The sequence below is a fragment of the Pteronotus mesoamericanus genome, unplaced genomic scaffold (assembly GCF_021234165.1).
Source record: "Pteronotus mesoamericanus isolate MK-2021 breed Mesoamerican mustached bat unplaced genomic scaffold, CSHL_Meso_final contig_105, whole genome shotgun sequence".
In the NCBI taxonomy this organism is placed as follows: Eukaryota; Metazoa; Chordata; class Mammalia; order Chiroptera; family Mormoopidae; genus Pteronotus; species Pteronotus mesoamericanus.
The window spans coordinates 8,185,820-8,208,190 of NW_026555006.1; the positions used below are offsets into that span (position 1 = coordinate 8,185,820).

At 37.3% G+C, this 22,371-nt stretch overlaps 1 protein-coding gene across 2 annotated transcripts in view; it reads right to left on the bottom strand.

The window, feature by feature from the left end:
• Positions 1–22,371, bottom strand: part of DAB1 (DAB adaptor protein 1) — a 566,428-nt gene that overhangs the window by 395,178 nt on the left and 148,879 nt on the right. The window contains exon 1 of one of the 2 annotated variants that reach the window (XM_054573799.1): positions 20,357–20,440. The exons of the other annotated variant lie outside the window; for it this stretch is intronic. The gene's annotated coding sequence lies outside the window, so the exon portion shown is untranslated. Of the gene's footprint in view, positions 1–20,356; positions 20,441–22,371 lie in introns of those variants that run through there. 2 annotated transcript variants of the gene reach the window in all.

Consider the following 22,371-nt stretch of genomic DNA (forward strand, 5'->3'; position numbering starts at 1 on the left):
AGCTCATTTCTCCTTGTTTCCCCAATTTATATTACAATCTTTTAGCAGCATTCTTGTATAGACCCTTGGTCAAATTGCAACAGATGATGGATCTTTTTCTGGCCACGGCTTCTATATGTTCACCTCTATTCCTTTCTTCATCCTATTTCCCCTTCTAGGATTACCCTTCCCCATTCCTATTTATTGAAATCCTTTCCAATCTTCAGGACCTAGTTTAAATGAAGCCCCTTGCCCCCTTCATTCTCTTTTTTGCTTCCTTTATATGTTGTGCCTAATTATAATCTTGATCACTGCCAAATGTTGGAGCCATTTTTCACATGTCTGGATCCCTCATAGAGACTGTAATCTCTTAGAGTAGATGCTAAGTGCCTTATAAACAGTAGAGAGAAAGAGATATATGCTATGTCTGCAACTACACTGATGCCAAGGATGATTCAGCCAATGTAGACATAATTCCACCGTTGAACAGTCATCAACCAAAAGCATATAAGGAACATCTTATGAAGACATGAAAACTCCTTATAATTAGGAATGCTTAGACCATAGTCTAAGTGGGAGGTGTGAAGAAAGACAGGAGAATGGATGACAGAACAAAAAAGAAAGAAGTAGGAAGAAGGAAGGAAGGAAAGAAGGACGGAAGGAAGGTAGTAGCATAATTGTATGTTTGTAATCATAGAATAAAACATGAATGGTCATTAAGAGCATACAATTTTAAACTACAGCTTCATTTCTAATTTTAGTTCTGACACATGTGGGTATGAATTTAGGTGAATTCTTCAAGTCTCAGCTGCACTAATCTCTCCTGTATAATGGGGGTAATAAATCTGGCTCTAGTATCTATTTTATTAAATAAATTATTAAGTAAAATAACTTTTGTAAGTTTTTGTCATGGTACTGGTATATGGTAGGAAACAATAAATCAGTGGCTCTTTGTAGTAGACGTTCAGTGTACCCATTAATTTGGATGTGGTTATCTCCTTTTGGTTTACTCAGTTGTCTCTAGAAAAGTGATCCTTAGTATAAGAAGCACTTGTATTCTAATGTACAGACTTGAATGGCTTTGGCAACACCACTCTCAATCCTGGTACTCAAATTTCCTAAAATAATAACCTTGGTCATGCTAGAAAATAATTTACATTGCTACAAATTTTATTATCTGAGTGAGCTTCTTTTCTCTACAACCCATAGACACTGGTCAGAAATTTCCCCATGTTTGCCACCATTTACTTGGGTAGACATATTATAGCAGGTAGGATTCAAAGTTATCCCTATAAAAATATTACTTATGCTCTTGCATTTCCATGTGTTTTCTGAGTGGGTGAGAAATGTTCATGATACTGCTGACCCACCCAGAAGTGCCAAAGACTCTGGTGTTACCCATGGAAGACTGCTGCCACTGTGACTGTCACAGGTGTGTCAATGGCAAGTATTTTGGAAACTTGTGATGCAGGTGAATGAAAGCCATCAAATGCTTTTGAACATTTGAATGATAGAATCAAACTTTAGTCATTAGACACATTCCAATGGCAGAAAGAAGATTGAGTAACATATTCAATTCACCCTTACTTCAGGTATTTCCTTCTATTCCTTCTCCACTTCCTACATCTTCACATCCTTGGACTTTTCTTTCCCTTGTTCATTTCTCTCTTTGTGAACTTCCCCTCTCTACCACTTTACCTAATGTGACTAACGTTCCTTGAAGCCCACCTCAAACTTCGGCATTCTACCCACCTCATCCCACCCTGCTCCAGGTGCTGTCACTTCTCTCATTTATAGCATTTAATCATTATAGGAATCCCTCTATTATGGTCATTTGTTTAATGCCTATTCCTCCAGCAGAACGAAACCCATCCTTGAAGCATCCCACTAGCTGGTGCTTTCCCAAACCACATCAATTTTGCCTTCAACACGTAACCCAAACCCATTTACTTCCATCATTTCTCTTGGCAACGCCCTTGACCAAACCATAGCCATCTGTTACCTAGCACTTCTTTTCCCCCTATTTTCATTCTTACTTCCCTATACCACATATTCTAAGTATTTGCTGCAGAAACATTTTAAAAAACAAAATGAGGTCCCCCCCATTTAAAACACATGCCAATGGTTTCTCGCTGTATTTAGGTTTCCACAAGTCTTGATAAAGGCTTTAAATTCGCTCCGTGATCTGATCCAGCCTCAACTCATTGCACTCTCCCCCTGCTCAATCTACTTCAGCCATCATGGTCTTCATTCAGTTCTACAAGTCCCCATCTCAAGACCTTTTGCAAGAAATGTTGTTTTCTTAGAATGGGCTCCCCAACTCCTATCCACTTACTGATACTTACCTTAAATGCCACTTGTTCAGAGGTCTGACATGACCCCATCCTTAACGAGGTTCCCTGGTTAAAGTTTTCAAGCACTCTGTAGTTTCCCTTTGCAGACTCAATTACAGTTTATAACTATGTGTAACTATAAAGTTTAATTATATTTTTAAATTATGTTTTGACTTAACATCTACCACCCCCAGTAGACTATAAGATCTAGAAGGGCAAAACAATGTTTTTGTTTGCTTGTTGTTTTTGTGCTTGTCTGGTCACTGTACTGGGCTGAATGGTGGCTCCCCACAATATACTCAAATGTCCCCCTCAAAATCCCCGGAATCTGTAATCATTCCCTTATTTGGAAAGAACTTTTGCAGTCTTTGCATCCAGTTAGGATCTTGCAATAAGAATATAATCTTAGATTATGCAGGCAAATACTAAATTCAAGTATCCTTATAAGACACACAGAGGAGCCACAGAGAAAGGAAGAGGCAATGTGCCCACAGGGGCAGAGATTGGACTGATACAGCCACAAGCCAAGGAACACACGTGATCATGGGAAGCTAGAAGAGGAAAAGATGGATCCTTCCCTAAAGTCTTTAAAGGGACCACAGCCATGTGGACACCTAGATTTTGAACTTTTGGCCTCGAGAACTATGAGAGAATAAATATGTATTATTTTAAGTCACCTAGTTTGTGATTATTAATTATAGCAGCCCTAGTAAATGAATACAGTCACCTACACTTTCCAAGTGTTGATCAGTAACTATATGTTAAATGAATGAATGAGTGAGCATTCACAGAACAAAAGTCATGCACATGCATCATTATATACCAGAACTTACCACACTAAGTATAATGCAGTAGGTGTTGGGGAAGAGACTAGTCAAACAACATGTATGAATGATCCATGGATATGACAACAGTGTGGGGTTGACTGTGGGAGCTGGGGGTGGGCTGGGTGGAGGAGGGCAAAGGAGGAAAAATTGGGACAACTGTAACAGAATAACAATTAAAAAAAAGAAAAAAGAAGAAATAGAGTATTTTTTTAAGTAAAAAAGAAACTATTAAATTTTATCTAATTGAAACTCATTTTACAAAATGTAGGCATATAACATTTTTAGAGCTTTCATATGCAAAAGCAAATTAAAGATTAAACTTAACAAATTCCTTGTATTATAAGTGAGAACAGTAAAATTGAGAAAAGTTATCTGACTTACCCAAGTCCACAAAGCAAATTCAGACTGGGGGGAATTGCATTTATTTATATAATTCCTGTGCCAGCATCTACAGAATATCTTCCCTAACTACAATTATATCATTCTAATTAAAATCATTTGATATGTTTGTCTTTAGTCAAAGACACCAGCACTCATTCTCATTAAACTAGTTAGTATGTGTCGGTCTAATAATGAAATAAATGTTGAACTAAATCTCTAAAAATTGTAAGATAAAAAATTTTATCTCTTCATATTCTAAGAATCCAATTGGGAATATCAACATTAGATAGACATTTACTATTACATTTGACTTGATTTAGTTATGATTTCATGACTGGCATTCAAATACTTAGGCAGCTTATCAGGTACCATCTCTTCATTTAAGAATTTACCCCCAAATTTATTAAAATGCACAGAATAAACCAACTCACTTCAGAACTAAGGTCTTTCCCACTTAATTTCTGACTTAGGGATAATTCCACTTGAGGAGTCTCTAACAATTGTGGTTTAAATTTAATACTTTCCCACATATCACCTGCTGCATGACAAAGAAGACTGTATCTATTTCTATCAATATAAAAGAAATCTCTTCAATCCATATTTCTTTCCTTCTGCCTCTATATGGGAATGGGCGCTATAGCTCTGGAGATCAGAATTTGTTTTTATTTCACCAGTCTAATTTTATAATTTAGGCAATTTGACCTACTTGTGTATCACTCACTCATCCAGCTATCCAGCCAGTCAGGTATTAATTCAGTAAGTATTAATGCCAACCTACATCATCTGGTTACAAAACAAATTCATTTTTGTCTTTGTGTCCCCAGTACTTCCATCCTTAGTGTAGATGTACCATTAACCAGTCTATAAAATGAACTGAATGACAATTGCTAAAATTTGACATATTACTTCCTTGGGAGTTATTGTATGCGGCTAAATTTGTTGAATGCAGTTGTAGTTGGAGAATCTAGAAAGCCATTTAGTCAAGTTCACAGCTGCAGATCTATTCTTAATTACTCATACCTACATAAGTGTATCCATTATAATCTTTTAAGTATCCTTGGGACGGGAGTCTTCAAAATCTCCCTTGAAATCTATTTCTCTGAACAACTATTTTACTCCATTTAGAAAGTCTCTATTTTTACCATTCATATGTTCTTTTATTCAAAAATTAAAAATCCTGAGTGTCTTCTCTGTGAATGATGCAGTGCTAGGCACTAAAGAAATGACAGATTAGTTTAGTTTCAAAGCAACTTACAGAGAAGTAAACACATAATATTGCAAAATAATGTCCTAAATACTGTAATAGTGGTAACTACTAAGAGTCTTAAATGTCTCCCCCCACCTCTTCAAAGAGTGATCAGCAGGCTTCAAAAGAAGGGGGCCTGTGAATCCATTTGGTCAAAGGTCATCTCATCCCTTAGCCACTCACCCACCGATTCTTCACTTCTCAAAGTTGGTTTTTAAAATTAGTGGTTTCTCCAACTAATTCCTTTCCAGTGACACCAGTTACTTTGTTAAAATTCTCAGAGAAGTTCCAAAGAGAGAAATCCTTGTGAAGATTTGTAGCTCTCTGGGCAACGATGTGGCTATACCCCAGGCGAGATATAACTGATGCACCATTTTTTGTTCTCAAATTTGCACTAGTTTGTTAATGCCTCTATGTATTTCCTTAGTTTTTAGAGAAGGATGTACTGCTTCTGCAGGCTTTGTTTCCAAAGAAGTCAGCAAAGAATTGGATTCTAAAAGAAAAAAGAGATTGTATGTTGCCTGCATAATCGGAAACCCAAATCTGGTTATACTATGCCCTTATTTAAGAGCATTTACTGGTTCCCCCATGCCTACAGGATAAAATCTGGTGCCTGTAATCTCATGTATGGACTCTCCAAGATGAGAACTCGCCCTCTCTGCAGCAGCCTCTCTTATGAGAATTTCCTCACCCATTGGAGACCATCAGGCAGAACTCGTTTAGAGTGTGGGCAGACGAATCACTGAGGGGCTTTAGTGGAGAAGCGATAAGAGCTGATCTACACTTTCAGAAGCTCACCCTACAGTCCCTGAATGAAGCAACTGTCTCAGGAAGGATCCACATATAATTCAGTTTCCTTCCTCAAAACCTTTCATTCTAATGACGCAGGCCATATATCAGGAAACAAAAAATGAAGAGAAAATGAGTAACAAAAATGTCCGCATAACCTTGCCTTAAAAATACAATGACAAAGGATCCCTGCTATATCTACTATTACTTCTGCAAACATGTCAGTCAGGGTTTGCGGTCAGCCTCCCTGAGTTATCCCAGGGACAATCCATTAAGTAGTCTCAGATAACTGGGAATGTTGACGAATCCTGAATTGCCTGATTGTTAATAAAAATAGCACTCTATATGCCCCATCTGTCATGACACATGCATGTGGGTGTATATGTAAATTATTGTAAATGCTTAGTTATTGTCATACTTTTTTTCACTTATGTAGTGTGCTTCGAATTCAGATGTTGGTGTTTTAAAAAAAGATTTTATTTATTTATTTTCAGAGAAAGGGGAAGGGAGGGAGAAAGAGAGAGAGAGAAACATTGGTATGTGAGAGAAACATTGATTGGTTGCCTCTTGCATGCCCCCAACTGGGCCCACAACCCAGGCATGTGCCCCAGCTGGGAATTGAACCAGTGACATTTTGGTTCACAGTCTAGTGTTCAATCCACTGAGCTCTGCCAGCCAGGGCTATTTTCTTCCTTTGTAAAAAATAAAATATAAAATCTTAAACCAGTTGAGATATGACAAAACTACTCTTCTCTACTAGGCAATAAACTAGTTACATAGGGGAAAAAAAAAACAACCTCAACAACTTGGAGAGTGAGATTCCAAATAATCTAATCTATAACTAATAATATTTGAGTGTTGTAATTTATACTGAAGAAATAATCACTGCATTTGTCTCCTTTAATGGATTAATTAATACAATCAATAGTTATCAAGCATCTAGTAAAGACAACAAAAACAGTGTTGTCCAAGATATTATCCTTGCCTTCTAGGAGCAGGGTATTTCCATTTATTTTGAGGTCTCACTAGTGTAATATAAAAACCAATACAGGACACAATTCAATCTGCCTTATTCCATCATGCTATTAAACTCCAACTCCATATACACACACCCACTACACTGAAAACACTGATTAACAATAGGCTTTACAATGTTATTGACCCCAGTTCTCAATGACTAAACCTCATATACTGTGTGCTGCAAATGGTTTGGTCCTCACCTTGCTACTTATGCCTTAAGGCTCATTTTTTCCATGGGAACTTTATATCTATATCAATTTCTAACTAGGATTTTGATTCTTCCCAAGCCATACCAGTTCAACTTGTCTTGGATACACATTTTGCCCCATCTGAGCTGGGGTCCAGAAGCCGCGGTTGAGTATCAGGAGGGGAGAAACAACACCTTAACCCGCTCCCCAAGTTATAACAAGCCGCCATCAAAAGCCCAGAATAACCCCATTCTTCAAAAAGGCATGTGTAAATGTGAGAAATATGATAGAACATAAAACCTAAGTCAAAATTCTACTTCTTTTGTGGCACTTTAAAAACACTCAGATATTACATTAAAATAATGACCAAAAACAAACTCTAGGTGTGCCATCTTGTAAAGATCCCTATTGCCACCATATCATCTGGAGTCCTTACCTCCTTTACTATTTCAGTGTCTTTTGGACCTGATTCCATAAATGGTTCACAGGCAGAAGGTAGACTATTTTGGTGCCTTAAGAAACTCTTTTCCAATCTTTCCATTGGCTATGATGCTCTTCAAATATGCCTGCCGTTTAATGTTTGTTTTTTTCTTAACTCGGCTTATGAAAATGTGACATATTTGACATGAATTGCTCTGTTAGGTTGATTTTATTGACTCTAGAATTATTTAGTGTTAAATATATGACAGACTTCTGTACCGAAGCACTGACGATACAAGAGCCAATAAGATAGTGATCTATGATACTTTCTTTGAGGTAGTTTCCAATCTTGTGGTAAAAGATATTTTATAGATTAGGCTCATGGCTATATATCCCAGGTTTTTTTGTTTGCTTGTTTGCTTGTTTGTTTTTACTAGGGCTTCTAGCAGAGGCAACAGTTTTAGTTGCTTTTAGTGTTAAAGTTCCTTATGCTCCTGAAATTTGTATAATAGGAGACAAAGGCTTGCTATTATTTGACTGAAAGAAAATGGCTAAAATATAAGAGACTAAGGGAGAGAGGTCACCGTGGCTTAAATTCACACTAAAATGTAAACAACTGACACTGGATGTTATTTTATGAACAAAGCTCTTGAAGGGGGCGGGGCCAAGAGGAAGGTACCCTAGGTTCTGAATCAGGGCAGTCACAGCAGAGGGAAACAACGTGATGAAGGGGAAATTGACTACTGAATAAACCAGTATTGGGTCCTTTACAATATTTTTTGCTGAAAAGAATATTAAGTTTGGAATTAGAAGTTCTGGCTCTACTACTTCACTGTGTAGCTTTGAAAAAGGCCTCTACTCTCTCTGAGACTTCAGTTATTTGTTCTAAAAAAGGGATAACATACTCTGCCCTGCTATGTTACAAATTTATTAGGAAGTTAACATTGATCATGGGTTATCCAGATGTAAGATGTTAATAAGGCAAGGACACTGTTCCACCACAGTGGATACCTCAAATCTTTTCTAATCTAAAACATGAATGAAACAAGTATAAGCTGGGGCAGTGATTTAAAATTAATTATAAACACATATACCTTTCTTGGTTCAATTACAATGTTCTAACCTCAAACTTTAGAACAGTGAACTTCAATTTACCTAAAGCCATGCCTTCAGATCATAGGAACAGAGGATTCGTTTATGCCTTTCAAAGGAATTAACACATCACAGAGCTTATCTCACACTTTTGGAAATAAAGGTGTTCCAGTAGGATTGGCTCTTAGCCAATCATCCCACAGTTAACATGTGTGATATACATTTCATTTTAAATGCCACAATGCTTTTAAAGTGGTTATGCTTTCCTAAGACAGTGTTGTTTCTTGTTTTATACTAGCCATGATTTAATTGCAGGTCGCAAAACCAAATGGGTTTGCTAAATCTTCCACACCAGCATTCATTCCATGGTTCCTCCCTGCCTTGGAATGGATCAGCTAACTCTAGAGCCTCAGGCTCCCCCAAGACCACCAACCTCCAGAGACGCCTCTGCATTTGTCCCACTTTGGTAACTCTCTCCACTTGCTCTCTAATATCTCTGAGCCCTTTGTGAGAGTTTCATTTACTGAGGTTCAAAGAAGGTAAGCTTCTGCCCACAGACACATGGAAAAAAAGATAAATCTTTAAGATTGAACTTGGGCTTCTAAGGTATTAAAGCCCATATTTTTCTTTCTACCACACCCTGCTGATTTACAGAGCATTTGATTTCTCCATAGTGAGAATCATTTTTTTTTAGTGGGAGAGACCTGGGTTATAGTAGTGTATTAAACAAAAACAAAAACAAAACCAAGAAAACCTATGTTAAAAAATGTTTTGTGATGTGTAGGACAAAGAGGGCTATTTAAATTGAAATCATTTCCCTACTATCCAAGATCTCTAAATCTCATGCACATTAAATTTGAATTAACACTAACAAGGGTCTAACAGCTTTGATGTTGTGTTCCTAGATAATTAAATTCTTAGAAAATCATTCCACATTTGCGGGAGAAGGGAAGGACACAGAGAGTTCAGTTTTAATTCAAAGTCACTTACACATTGTTACCTGCTGTTGTCAGGCCTTCAAGGAATCAGCGGGAAGGATTTGATTTGGTATTTAAAATGAGAGCTTTCTCTTTCTCTCTCTCTCTCTCTCTCTCTCTCCCTCCCTCTCTCCATATTCTGAAGAGACGGGGTAGAATTGTCAACTGGAACTCTACCTAAGCTATCACTTCATTTTGACATCTATTATATACTAGAAGATCCATCCAGATCATTTTGCAATCTAAAGATGATGCTCCTACCAGCCTGGTCCCTTTATTCACACTCACACCCCACTTTATATGTACAAAGTGCTTTAGAGTTTACAAAGTGATTTTTACATTCGTTATTGCATGTGGCCCCCAGAGCCGCCTGCCAAAGTTTGAAAGATGGCACATTCTTCCAGGCCATCATCTGAACAGACTGGTTGCCCATAGGACTCGTGAGGTGGCATCTACCTTGGATAAATCATCCAAAAGCTAATATTTGACCCTAAGACTCAGTCATAAAATACATCCTGTCTGTATTAGAAGTGAGCAGGCATGGGAAGATTGACTCCTAACAAAAAACCTTACAAGAGACTGGTGAATACATGTGAATTCCAACGGAAGATTTTAAGATGAGAAATAGAACTGCCAGTGGACAATAACTGTTAAATCAGCGCGACAAGGACATTTTGTTCCAAGACAGCGAAGTTATCAGAAGATGGTTTGATTTGCAAGATGAGATGAAATAACTTGCCATAAGTCATTCATCCTGAAATTGGAGAAAACAATTTTGAACTGGGGTAGAGGGGCTGGTGGTCCTTGAACTAGGTGCCTGTCCCTGTCCTGATTAGTGCTTGGATGGGCCCCATAGAGAGGTACCCTCACATTTCTCTTTTTATTGTCTTTCTTTGACTCATTCCTCACACCTACCATGAATTACTAAGGTGTAGCTTCAGCTTTGTTCTGGTTTGGAAGGTGAAATTTGTTACTTTAAGGTGACTTTGTTTATTTCTGCTTTGATCTGATATGTATTGTTTTTTAGTTAGACCCTCAACGAGTAAGCTTACTTCCTAGGCTAAGGTAGCAACCACCCTATAACCTGTTTTGTTTAATAGGATATGACTGCTCCAGGAGGTTGCGATCAGAATTATTATCCCCATTTTTTTTTTCATATGAGGAACTGGAGACTCAGAGAATTTATATAACCCAGTGAAGATCATACAGCTATAAGCAGGAGTTCTAGACTTGATACTTTGGGCTTCAGGTCCCATGCCCCTTCTATTATGGCACAATGCCCATGAATAACAATAATCATTATTCAATGAACACTGTTCTAAATATTTTCATACTAATTCATTTGAACATCACAGCAGCTCTATAAAGCAGTTCTCATTGTTACTATTTTTATCATTTTATACATGATGAAATGGCGGCACAGAGAAACCAACTAACTAACTCAAGGTCACACAGTGAGTGAGTGGCAGAGCCAGTATTTAATCTCAGACAGTTTTTCCCCAGAGTCTGTCCTCTTAAACACAAATAGAAGAAAAAAAGGCTCTCTTTCTGATGAGAAGTTTCAGGGAATGCCAGGCGAGTCTTGGCTTGGACAAATGCCCCTTTCTCTTCTATTGACCAAGGCTAAGGTCACTGAGGTCTCATTCCGGTTTATAGAAGGGTTGTCTAGATGCTAAAAATGCAAATAGTCACTCTTCAATTACTCACATAATAATGTAGCAGAATACCTAGGGAGATGAAGGTTTTGTGAATGCAGATTGTACCACACCAGGATCCTACAAAGGGGAGAGAAGTTTTATCTTTGAATCTAAGAGTCCCAAACAATGAGAAAACTCATATCTACTCTCTAGGATCCTCAGATTCATCTAGTGCAGTCATTATTATTATTAAGTCAGCGAGCAAAATAACATTTGCAATACTGTGCAGCTTGTAGTAGAGAGACAAGAATAGAATTCAAACTCTGGTCTGTCTGGTTCCAAAACCAATGCTCTTTCTACCATTGCATGACTCCTCCAACAACATAAACATTTCATTGAGGTCACAGTCCTACCCCATCACTCCCAACTCCCTCCTCCTGAAGGTGTCACTTTCCCGGATGTGAAGACTTCAAATCTGTAATTGAACCAGACTATCAAATGTCAGAATAATCCATGTTTAGCAAAGAGAATAAGGGAACATTTCAAGAAAGAGTTTTCTGAGTGTTTGTTTTTGAAATGCCATTCCCAGAAAGCCCTTAATTCAATTACTCTCAGCCACAATATCCAGCTGACAGCTCAGGAGCCAGTACAGGCAGTTACTATAATAGAAGAAACTCAAATAAATGTTTCTCTGGTTTGGAAAGATGCTCTCAACTTCAAGGGGGAGGAGGGAAAATCAGAAGGTCAGGACTGAACATTTCTTGAGCCCCTATGATGGACGAATATGTTCATAATTTCCCAGAATCCTCTCAACAACCCTGCAAGGTGAGAACTACAGATTAAGAAACTAAAATTAAATTAACCAACCAGTATAGCGTTACATAGCTTGTAAATGTTGGAACTAGGATTTCAGGGCAAGACTATCCTTTCACATGACCTCAGCAGTCCCTTGGCTTAGCTTGTTCATGTCCATCTTTAGGCAGCTTACAACGCCAATAAAGGTTAGAAAGTTTAAATTTATGTAACCACTGTTTCTAGCGAGTACTCTTTCTGCTCATAGATTCTTACTATCCAATGTCCCAGGCTCGACCTGGTACAGTATGAACATCTCATTGAACTTCTAAAGAAAATACAAAATGTAAAAGACACTATAATAGACACCCTGTGAATAAAGACCATAACTTGTCTGTTCCATGTATCATTGTATTTTCAATACTTCGTTCAGAGTAGGCACTCAATAAACATGAGAGGGAGGGAGAGAAAAAGTAAGAGAACGAAGTAAGGGAGGAAGGAAGGAAGGAAGGAAGGAAGGAAGGAAGGAAGGAAGGAAGGAAGGCAGGCAATATTTTAGAAGGAAAAGTAAACTTGTATAATTTGGGAGCTGATTCATAGGAAGGAGAGAGAGAGAAAGAAAGAAAGAGAGAAAGAAAGAAAGAAAGAAAGAAAGAAAGAAAGAAAGAAAAGAAAGAAAGAAAGAAAGAAAGAAAGAGAAAGAAAGAAAGAAAGAAAGAGAGGGAGGAAGAGAGGGAGGAAGAGAGGGAGGGTGGAGAGAGAAAGAGATAGAAAAGAAAGGAAGGAAGGAAGGAAGGAAAGAAAGAAAGAAAGAAAGAAAGAAAGAAAGAAAGAAAGAAAGAAAGAAAGAAAGAAAGAAAGGGAACACCTAAGAAGAGGGAGACATGGGCCATCAAGAATTTTAGTGTCTAGGAGATTAAAGTTATGTCTGTGAATATTTTTCATCAGTTTACAGAATATATTCTTTTAGTAAATCAGAAAGACTTCCAATTATATTTTTATTCCAAAGTTTGTATTCAGTTCTACCACTCAAAATACAAGCAAGAAAATGATTGCATTTAACCCTACAGAAAATTTCTACACTCGTATCTGAGAAAATGTGCTGAAATATTTTTGAATAAGACTCAAGAAAATGCCCTTGGTCAATAGGCTATGGAAAAAAAAAAGTATTCTGATTAGTTGGTGAATCATCCATGTGTTCATTTTTCAGAGCTACAAGAGCCCCAATGTTGTTTTATTGAAACTTATCTCACAGTATATTATCAGAAAGTATAACATAGTTCTGTAGGCTTGCTGGTCTGTAAGGACTGGAATGCATACCTTGAATCACAACTCCAACATTGTAATCTAATTTGAGTCCTCAGACATGTTCTTACTGAAAACATAACCAAAAAAAAAAAAAAAAAAGTGTAACCACAGAAATCAATTTTCAGTGTCTTTGTTAATTCTACCATAAATTATGTGCTAGAGGAGTCTAATCACATTGTATATGAATCTTATATAATTTGCATTAATTACAACCTAAGATTTAAATGCATTAGATGGTATTATATGTATTTTTAGTTTATCACATTAAAAAAAGTTATCATTGTTTATGATACGTATGACTTTATTTCTCCAAATGCATATGAGAAAAAAAAATATGACTGATTAGTTTACGAAATGGTATCATTGGAAGAAGATAATCTTTTCAACTCTACTAGTTCTTGAAAAAGCTCCTTCCAGGCCCCTGTGCAAATCTCCCCTACTATCTAATCTCCCCACAGCCTAGAAGAAAGAATGCTTATGAGCCAGTTATCTTATGTGTTACAAACCTCTGGTAAGGTGTTTGTGGGCCAGGTTTACTACACCCAGTCACAACTGCTATTCTTCGGACTCTCAAATGAACAATAGCAAAAGGGGCTCCTGTTTTATTCCGTGTTATAGTGACAGAGCTAAGTCCTACCTGTCTTGGAAGTGGAGTTATGAGGGGTATGAGGTAGCTACCCATAAACCACTTTTGTGGTTAGAGTCCAGAATATGACACTGTTCATTCCTTCACTCATTGAATAGACATTTAGTGTATGCCTACCATGCATCAAGCATTAAGTTGAGCACTGGGAATTCTAAAATGAACACACAAAAAAATCTCTATCTTCAAAGAGAGATCGGTCTGGTAGAGGAGGCAGAATATAATTAAATTACATCAATATTGTGTTGCAAGTGCCTTAATAAAGATAATGTGAAAAGAATAGTAATGAATACGAAGGAGAGAGAGGACAACTCATTGAGCTGGGGGAGGACAATTAGATAAAGCAGAGAAAATGCAGAACTGGGACTTGAAAAATGAAAGGAGATCATGATCCAAAGCAAGATCCAAGGAGATTTAACTTAAGGTTGATAGGAAAAGTGTGTTCAAAGATAAAGACAATTTTTTAGTATATATAGGGGACTATAAGTAGTTAGTAGTGGGCAGCAGTACTAAGTTTGGATATGAAGAGAAGAATCAGTTTAGAGAGCAACCAACTTTTTAATATGTTATATATTATATATGGAGAGAGAATAACTCTCATAAACCTGAAGCAGTAATAGTCATTATCCTAAATTTACAGAAAAGGACACTGAAATACATCAAAGCTACATAGCTGGGGATTAAAAGCATGAAAGTCTACTTGATTCCAGAGCTTTGTCTCTCTATCATTACATGAGAGTTTGGACTTTATCCTTGGGCTATGGGGAAGAGTTCCAAACAGATGTATTATGGTCCGACTAGGTTTAACACGGATCTCTCAAACCACGGTGTGTAGAATGGATTAGAGAAGGCTTCCTGGAGGCAGAAAACCACTTAGAAAACCACCATTAATCATCAGGGCAATATAATGAAGACCTACACTACTATAGGAGGTATGGTTTCCCCAGCAAAATCAAGTGATTTACCCAAGGTGACATAGCCAGCTAAGCTGGAACCAGAAAACAAGGCATTGTACTATGCTTCACGATGCTGCATTATGCATGATTCTATTAAATACGGTATTAAAAGTAAAGACCCTCTATTATAATCTGAAATTGGGACCCAGAGGCACAGAACTTAGAGTTGGATGAAACCTTACCTTGATTCAGTACATTTGTCTTCTTTAGTCAGGGATTCCTTATAGACCATCACTGTCGGATGATGGGGCATTCTTTGCCTGAATTTATTATCACAAGATGTCTTTCAAATGATTAACGACATTTACTCAGTAAACATTTATTAAGCATCTGTTGTGGTTAAGACATTGTGTTTGATGCTGTAGATACAATAACCGATAGAGCCAGTAGAACCCTTCAGGAACTTGTCAGAAGGAAAGAGGGATGGGGAAAGGTAGGGGAGGGTAAAAGGGGGATAAATGGTGATGGAAAGAGATACGACTTTGGGTGGTGAACCCACAATACGATATACAGATGATGTGTTATAGAACTGTACACCTGAAACTTACATAATTGTATTAAAGGGAACTTGCAATCTAATATTAAAACTTCTTTCCCTAAAACGTCCACCAATTGTTTCTAGTTCTGCTCCCTAGACTTACACAGAATAGGCTTAATTCTCCTATGCATGGCAGTATTTCAAATACCAAAAGATCAGCTCTCAAGTGTTTCTTTGTTTTTCTATTTTCTAAGCTAAACAGTTTCTTTAACAGTTTTTTTATATAAAGTAGTCAAATCTGCCATTGGCTACTCAGTTTGTAATGAATGAATTGTAAAAAATTATTGAAATAATACAGCATCTCTCACTATTAGCAGAGTCCAAGACTGACACAAAAATCAAATCAATTACAACCAGAAAGATTGCAGATGTTGGTGTGTTGAAGTATCTGATGACCAGACATGGACTCTGTATTAGAATTCAAATAATAGGGTAAATTTAAAATAAAAGTGCTTTAAAATGTGTGCTCAATATTAAATATTAAATTTAAACATTAAAACAAAATTATATTAATTTTAGTGATCAGAGGCCTTTGGTTAAAAATAATATTAGAAAGTAATCAGAGGAAGCCTCTCTCAATCTTCCAATAAAGACAGAAAATCCAAAAACTCATAAAAACACATCGATAACTAGTGTCAAGATAGTGACAAATTATGCAAGAATTGCTCATTAACTAAAGCATTGAACTGTTTGAGAATATAATCAATGTTCCCATGATATCATGCCCCTCTAATGATAAAAAGGATGATTCTTCAGGCTTTCCCAGCTATCTCCACTCTGATTCCAAAAACGAAGGTCTGTTTTAACTCGAACACTAGGCAGACACCCTCCTCCTTAATGAATACTTTCCATGTTAGAATTCTCTTTTTATAACAGCTACAAACCATAATTCCAAGAATTAAAAACAAACAAATAAAATTGGAATCAGAAAGAAAGACAAAATGTTAATGGTAGTGCAATGAATCTGAAGAGCTATGATTTCCACAAGTGAAATTTTAAAATGGCCAGAGATGATAGAAGAGAAAACAAGGAGTCCCATAGCAATGAATTCTGAGGACTGTTGTTCATATACACTTCATCTGATTGGAGCATCTAGGATCCTGGAAAGGGGGGTTCAGAGGGAAGAGCCTACCTTCGTTCAGCACTAAATGAATGTGCAGTACACACAAGAACTCTGCATCAATCTGCCATTCAGATGCACATATGTTAAAGGTATTAGACCAGCTTGCCAGTTGACAGAAATTGGGGTCAAGGGCAATCTATGATTCACATTTGTTGGCAAACACTAGATCTGAATAGAGCTCTCAGTTAAAAAAGGAATAATGGAAAATGATTTCAACATGGGGACTATAAAAAAAGTGCTATAGAATAAAGGAAAGGAATTATGTATTCAGAAGACTGCTGAAAATGATCTACTACAATAACTTTAGAAGAAATAATTTTGGGAATCCATTTAGCAGTCTCAATGTATGCAAAACCGTATGATCTCCATGAAACACGAGCCAAAAGCCACAAGGAGAGGAAAATGGAAGTAAACTAAAAATGTAACAAAATTAAAGTCTACATTGGAAGTAGTAAAGAACAGCATAGAAGTGAGAAAAGGGGATTTGTGATGAAGAGGATAGATTTGGAAAATTCCCAGAGGGAGAAAAAAGAACAGATAAAACTAATTACAAAGACGATGACAGAGGACAGCAGAGAAGCATCCAATCTATGAACTACAGGCTTGTCTGAGGAGCAAATGAGAATAATTGAAGAAGCAATAATCAGAAGACATAACTGAGGAACTGAAGTGATGATCAAAGATATTATCAAGGAAAATTTTTCTGAGAGAAAAACAAAAAAATGATAACTAATTTGAGCCTACGAATTAGAAAGGCTTACTATATTTTAGGTTAAATCAGTTAAGAACAGACTCACACCCATGTAGAGGTTAGGAAGGTGGTTTACACAGCTTAACTAATAAAGTGTGGTAAATATTTTGGTATTTGCGTGTGTGTTTATTCTCCTTGTAGTAAGACATTTTATATGTAAGTATATTTACATAAATTTATAGGTAGCCTGCCTATCTATCTATCTATCTATCTATCTATGTATCTCCTTCCATATTCTTTCCATTAAATCATGGGTTTCTTTCTTAATTAACAATGCATCACAATTTCTAGAGTTTTTAAGTATTCTAAAATATTTTATAGATTGTCATAAATGATCTAATGCTTTATTGTCATAAATGTCAAATTATCTAATGCTTTATTGTCAGTTATTAAATAATTCTGTTTCTTCATAATTATAAATATAAATTTGTTATAAACTTTACTATTAACAACCACATTTCTGTTTATTCCTATCAGGCAAATTTGCCAAACTTAAATTGCTAATGTAAATGATACAAACAGTAATTTTAAATTATAAATTTTAAAATCTTACATGTTTCCTGACCAAACAAAAACTTCAGTTTCCTTCAAGATGACCACCTGTAGGTTTACTTCAAACTTCTCTCCAATATTTGAAGACAGAAGACAATGCAGAAAAGCCCAGAGTGTTCTCAGAATAAATAGCTACAACTCTAGATTTTTATGATGAGCTAAACTGTTATAATGTTTCCTGACCAAACAAAAACTTCAGTTTCCTTCAAGATGACCACCTGTAGGTTTACTTCAAACTTCTCTCCAATATTTGAAGACAGAAGACAATGCAGAAAAGCCCAGAGTGTTCTCAGAATAAATAGCTACAACTCTAGATTTTTATGATGAGCTAAACTGTTATAATGTGTGAAGGCAAAAATAAAAAAAATTAAAAAACAAGCTACATAACGGCTCAAATAATATGCCACTTATGTGTCCCTATCTAAAAATAAAAATAAACATTTCCTGAAGTATAGCCCTTACTGACTTCAAATTACAAAGACTATACGGCCCAAGAATGAGAAGCTTTGATTTAAAAGAAAGGACATTTACTCTTAATCCAAAATTAAGACAATGATGTACATTATAAAAACCATTTCAAATGTTTTAAGAAATATTGGAAAAAGTCTTTTTTTATTAAATCATTTTTTATTGTTATTCTATTACAGTTGTCTCAGTTTTTCCCCTTTGCCCACCTCTGCCCATCCCCCCCCCTGCTCCCAGTCAATCCGCACGCTGGCTTGAACTACTGTTGTTCATGTCCGTGTGTCATCATGCATGTTCTTTGTCTAGTCCCTTCTTTGCCCTTTCGCCATTATCCCTCTCCACCCTTCCCTATTGTCACTTTCAGTCACTCCATAACAGCATTAAGTGATGGATTAAATAATGCATTATATGTTTATTAACAGTTTCAATGACATGGAAAAATATGACAAAGTAAAATAAAAAAACAAAAGATGACTCAGATTCATATAAAGAGAATGATCTACCCATGTAAAGGAAAACCAAAATCAATGTTTAAAAGACCATAAAAAGATCAAAATCTTTTTTTTATTGTTGTACTATTACAGTTGTCCCAATTTTCCCCCATTGCTCTCCCCTGCCCTGCCCACCCCGCAACTCCTGCAAAAGATCAAAATCTTGATAGGTTAGCTTTGATGAGTGGGATTTGAATGTTTTCCCCTTTCTTTATACTTTTCTTAATTTATAATATTTGTATAATGAGCATCACTTTTATAACCACAACAATATGTAAGTTAAAAAGTGTTGATGAAATACTTTTAACTGATCAAGTGATAGTGAGACTTAAAAATGATAACTTTGGTAAATTACTCATAAACCTATTAAAATAAACTATTTTATGTTGGGTTCTCTGTCAATCAATCAATCTTTAAGTGGTTTTTTATTCCTATAGTGTAGTTCACATACAATTTTAAAAAATTATCTTATGGTTTATTTGTATTTTTGAATTATGGCATTTTACATTAGCTTTTTTCCTTATATTCAAATATAGCTATAAATCCTTGTATTTGAATCCTCTATATTCCACTCGATTTTATTTCATAAACACATATGCACATTTCCACTTGGAGAGATATCACATTCGGTGTGTGAATCATGCCATCCTATGGACATGCTCTAATTTATATGCCCATTTTTCCCACCGTGGGGCATTTAGGTGTTGTCAGTTTGTCATAATGACAAATGCCTCAACTTTGTACTCAGGGCTTTTTTCTTCTCTTTCATACTTTCCTTGGGATATTCTTCAGAATTGTAATTATTATACATGAGGGAATGCATAAGCATTTTTACGATTTTTGGTATGTGTCCAGATCACCTTCTAAAATACATGGAGTCTATGTATTATTAATATATTCTTACAGGAAAAAAATGAACCAAAGGAAACGCTCCCTGGAGTTCTTAGACATTAAACTTCGAAGGACACTTTGGTGTTCAGCTGCCTAGTGCAATTCTAATTCTAAAGGAAGACGCAGAAATTCTGAGGAGTCACTGACTCCAGGACTCAGAGCAAGTTCCATACAAAACAAAGATCAAACTTAGGTCTCTTGACTGCTGGCTCCCAGTCATGCCATCAGGCCAATGTATTCTCTTCCTCCTTTCTCATTTCTCTTTCTAGAGCTAGAGATGAAGAGAAGAAAACTGTTCTAGTTTAAGGCAGCAGGAAAAATGGAATTTGCTTCAGATCAAATCCTTGCTCTGCCACATGTAACTATTAACGAGTTGCTCAATCTTTCTGTCTATTAGTCGAAGATCCTAACACTATGCCCACCTCACAGGGTTTTTGTAAGGAAGAGAGGTAGTATTTGTGGGCCACCAGTAGTTCATAAGGTACTTTTACGAAGGTTAGAAAAAAATCTCTCCCTCTCACATGGTGCAAAGGCTAGAGTGCACCATTTGCAGAGCAGACAGTAACTTTATGCCAATGGTTAAACGGTTAGAAAAAGATGCTCCCTCCTGCAGGGGATGCAGCCCACTCAGGGCATGCAGGGTAAGCACGGTACACAGGGTACGCAGGGTAGGGAGCATAGCACAGGGTGCTATCAGCCCTTATTTGCCCCTTTGTTGTGGAGCCTTCATGTTCTGTGGAAAATCTGCACAACCATACATTGAGACCCAATCCATGGCAGCCGTCGTTCTTATTCTCATCATTATCTGGGGGGAGAACACAATTTCCTTAGGACACTCACCCCATCTGTCCCACACCCACAAAAGTGAAGGCAGAGAGTACTTCTTGGCAAGCCAGAGTTAAACAGGGGCTGAATCCCACTGCTGTGAGGCCATCGAGGCCAAATGTGAGCACCGACCTTCATTAATTCAAGCTTTGTACTTCTGCTGAGGGATTGTAGTTTGCCCGATGCATCTGTTCTTCCTAATTTAGCCTGTTTGGGTAACAAAGCTCCCAGCGATCATCTAAACCTCATTTGATGCACCTGTGAACAATTCATTATATTAATATAACAGCAGGGGAGGAGAAGAGACACTAATAAATAGAATTTAGCTGCCAGGACTCCTTGTTGCAGCCACAGAGGCCATTTCCTTCTCTCCCCTTAACCCCCCAGCCCTCAGCCTCACTGGGGAGACCCTGCAGACACAGGGAGGGTGTATCTCACACTGCCAGCTCCCACATCTGGCTAGAGTGAAGAACATCAATTGTCTCTTTTCAAGTACTCTAGACTTTCCACCTTATCTGATCTGAAAAAAATTTTTCTTAGTTAGAAATGGAGCACAACTGAGCTTTGAACAGTATTTGGTAACTCTCCTTGAGACTGAATCTCCATTTATCAAAGTGGATCTGTACCACGGCAACACACAGAGCGATTGGTCAATGTCTTTATTTTGTTGACTCTCAGCATTTCTGCACCAGCCAGCCTAATGTTGGAGAGAATTTCCCCCTTTCCATCACTTCAGAAGGTACAAACATTTGTTTTGTTATGCTCTGTTTTAATGCTCCTTCAAAACCATGGGTTGTTTTTCTTTTTTCCCCCACCAATATAACCCATTTAACTTCAAACTGAAATATGTAGTTCCAAAAACCAAAATCAATCTACAGATGTTCCAACACAGGACCCTCCTGCCACCTCAGTAAGTCACCCCGCGCCCCAACTTTCTCTTCCAGGCCTGTCTCTCCCATTTCCTGTCTTGTGGCTTCATACTCTGACAGGGGTATTGAACCTTTTGGTGTCTCTGGGCCACACTGGAAGAAGAAGAATTGTCGTGGGCCACCCATTAAATTCATTGCAACACGTAATCACAAAAAGATCTTATAATATTTTAAGTAATTTTACGATTTTGTGTTGGGCTGTATTCACAGACATCCTGAGCTGCATGCAGCCTGAGAGCCGCAGGCTGGACACCTCTGCTAGGAAAAGGAAACTCTTCGCAGTTCCTTTCAGATATGCTATTCCCTGCTCCTGCATGTTCTTCCAAACTCTGCCCTCTGCCAGGAATGCCACCGTTGCTCAATTTGCCTTGTTACCTCTTACCCACGCATTCACATTTTGCCCAAGGCTATCTTCTATCCATGCTCCTGTGCATACCTCTACCATCACACTGATTCTCTTCTGCCATAATTATTAATGTTTCTCTCCCCCATCCCCAGTAGTGTGAACTCTGTAAATGCAGGGACTAGGTTGAATCATATTTGTATCCTCACTGGATTAATAAAACCAAGTGTGGCTTTTGGCTGATGGGGATGACTGGGTGGAGGAGAAGGGAATACATAAAGGATAACTGATGGTAAGACGTGGTCTTGTGTGGTGCAAGCGTGGAGAACGATGGCCCAAAATCAGGCTTCCCTGCTGATTAGTGGCTGTGTGAGCTTAGACAAGTCACTTCACCTCTTTAGGCCCTTATTTTTTAGCCCGTACAGAATGTTGCTTGAATCTCTGTTTTTTAAACTATGATCTTTGGACCTCCAGGGATTTTAGTACCATGAGGGTTGCCCATAGGGAAGGTGGGTAAAGTGGAACTCCAGTACCTTCCTTCCTCAGACTCATCTTTATTTGAAGAACAAGGTCTATGTCTTTAACCACTGGCCTTAGAAAACAGTTAACAACTACAGAAAACTGCCAGATGCTCTAAATGCATTAACTCATTTCCTCCTTACAACAATCATATGACCAGGAAGAATTGTTCTCATTTTTAAAATGAGGAACTGAAGCACAGAGAAGTTAAATAATATGCACGTGGACACACAGCTCCGGAGCAATGGAACTAAGATTTGCGCTTCAAATAAGGGGCCTCCTAGGTATTTTATCTGCTGGTTTTATTACTGAACCAAGGATATAGCACTTAAATAAAAAGATAGCTAAGTATGTAA